Consider the following 2,907-nt stretch of genomic DNA (forward strand, 5'->3'; position numbering starts at 1 on the left):
TTATGTTCTTGTACCTTATTGTAGGTCACTGCCACCGGGGATAAAATCATTTGCAGTCAATAACAAATAATAAAAATAATAATATGGTTAAGTATTTGTAAATCATTAAAATTGGGCTTGCGGTGCCCCGTCTCGAAAGAAATCATCGTATAGCCGTTAACGCATTAAAAGTAAGTCATGTAAGAGACTACGCCTGTGTTTGATGGGTTGTATTGGGACGGTCGCTTCCTGAGGCCAATTCAGACGGCGAGTATAGTTACGGGGCTGCTTCGAAGCACGAGACCGTGCCGTGATAGCGCCTTCCTAAGAATAAGAAATTGAACGAATATAACTTCAGCGGCTAAGTCCGAAATATTCCAAAATGCAGTAAAATATTCTTAATTGAAAAAAAATGGGCTTGCTGTGCACAATAATGCCGTTAATTGTCTAAAAATAAATTTCCGAAATTTAACTCAAAAGTCATGGCTCTGCGGCTATGTCCCGTGGTGCTTGGAACTTGAAATCAGTTCTGCGGCTATGTCCGACCGTGCGTGTTAGTTGAGTCGCTTCAGCGGCTAAGTCCGAAAATTTCCAAAATGCAGAAAAATATACATAATTGAAGAAAGTTGGCCTTGCTGTGCTTAATAATATCGTTAATAGATTAAAAATAAATTTCCGCTGTGTTAGGTGGGCCTTACTTGGACGGTACGAATTCTGCGGCTATGTCCCGTGGTGCGTGGTACTTGAAACCAGTTCTGCGGCTATGTCCGACCGTGCGTGTTAGTTGAGTCGCTTCAGCGGCTAAGTCCAAAAAATTTCCAAAATGCAGAAAAATACACATAATTGAAGAAAATTGGGCTTGCTGTGCTTAATAATATCGTTAATAGATTAAAAATAAATTTCCGCTGTGTTAGCTGGGCCTTACTTGGACGGTACGAATTCTGCGGCTATGTCCCGTGGTGCGTGGTACTTGAAACCAGTTCTGCGGCTATGTCCGACCGTGCGTGTTAGTTGAGTCGCTTCAGCGGCTAAGTCCAAAAAATTTCCAAAATGCAGAAAAATACACATAATTGAAGAAAATTGGGCTTGCTGTGCTTAATAATATCGTTAATAGATTAAAAATAAATTACCGCTGTGTTAGGTGGGCCTTACTTGGACGGTACGAATTCTGCGGCTATGTCCCGTGGTGCGTGGTACTTGAAACCAGTTCTGCGGCTATGTCCGACCGTGCGTGTTAGTTGAGTCGCTTCAGCGGCTAAGTCCGAAAATTTCCAAAATGCAGAAAAATATTCATAATTGAAGAAAGTTGGCCTTGCTGTGCATAGTAATGCCGTTAATTGACTAAAAATAAATTTCCGCTGTGTTAGGTGGGCCTTACTTGGACGGTACGAATTCTGCGGCTATGTCCCGTGGTGCGTGGTACTTGAAACCAGTTCTGCGGCTATGTCCGACCGTGCGTGTTAGTTGAGTCGCTTCAGCGGCTAAGTCCGAAAATTTCCAAAATGCAGAAAAATATTCATAATTGAAGAAAGTTGGCCTTGCTGTGCATAGTAATGCCGTTAATTGACTAAAAATAAATTTCCGCTGTGTTAGGTGGGCCTTACTTGGACGGGACGAATTCTGCGGCTATGTCCCGTGGTGCGTGGTACTTGAAATCAGTTCTGCGGCTATGTCCGACCGTGCGTGTTAGTTGAGTCGCTTCAGTGGCTAAGTCCAAAAAATTTCCAAAATGCAGAAAAATACACATAATTGAAGAAAATTGGGCTTGCTGTGCTTAATAAAATCGTTAATAGATTAAAAATAAATTACCGCTGTGTTAGGTGGGCCTTACTTGGACGGTACGAATTCTGCGGCTATGTCCCGTGGTGCGTGGTACTTGAAATCAGTTCTGCGGCTATGTCCCACCGTGCGTGTTACTTGAGTCGCTTCAGCGGCTAAGTCCGAAAATTTCCAAAATGCAGAAAAATATACATAATTGAAGAAAGTTGGCCTTGCTGTGCTTAATAATATCGTTAATAGATTAAAAATAAATTTCCGCTGTGTTAGGTGGGCCTTACTTGGACGGGACGAATTCTGCGGCTATGTCCCGTGGTGCGTGGTACTTGAAACCAGTTCTGCGGCTATGTCCGACCGTGCGTGTTAGTTGAGTCGCTTCAGCGGCTAAGTCCGAAAATTTCCAAAATGCAGAAAAATATACATAATTGAAGAAAGTTGGCCTTGCTGTGCATAGTAATGCCGTTAATTGACTAAAAATAAATTTCCGCTGTGTTAGGTGGGCCTTACTTGGACGGGACGAATTCTGCGGCTATGTCCCGTGGTGCGTGGTACTTGAAATCAGTTCTGCGGCTATGTCCGACCGTGCGTGTTAGTTGAGTCGCTTCAGCGGCTAAGTCCAAAAAATTTCCAAAATGCAGAAAAATACACATAATTGAAGAAAATTGGGCTTGCTGTGCTTAATAAAATCGTTAATAGATTAAAAATAAATTACCGCTGTGTTAGGTGGGCCTTACTTGGACGGTACGAATTCTGCGGCTATGTCCCGTGGTGCGTGGTACTTGAAACCAGTTCTGCGGCTATGTCCGACCGTGCGTGTTAGTTGAGTCGCTTCAGCGGCTAAGTCCGAAAATTTCCAAAATGCAGAAAAATATTCATAATTGAAGAAAGTTGGCCTTGCTGTGCATAGTAATGCCGTTAATTGACTAAAAATAAATTTCCGCTGTGTTAGGTGGGCCTTACTTGGACGGGACGAATTCTGCGGCTATGTCCCGTGGTGCGTGGTACTTGAAATCAGTTCTGCGGCTATGTCCGACCGTGCGTGTTAGTTGAGTCGCTTCAGCGGCTAAGTCCAAAAAATTTCCAAAATGCAGAAAAATACACATAATTGAAGAAAATTGGGCTTGCTGTGCTTAATAAAATCGTTAATAGATT

This window comes from Zootermopsis nevadensis, unplaced genomic scaffold (assembly GCF_977971745.1).
Source record: "Zootermopsis nevadensis isolate Lab colony 2312 unplaced genomic scaffold, Znev_1.0 Znev_ptg000255l, whole genome shotgun sequence".
Taxonomy (NCBI): Eukaryota; Metazoa; Arthropoda; class Insecta; order Blattodea; family Termopsidae; genus Zootermopsis; species Zootermopsis nevadensis.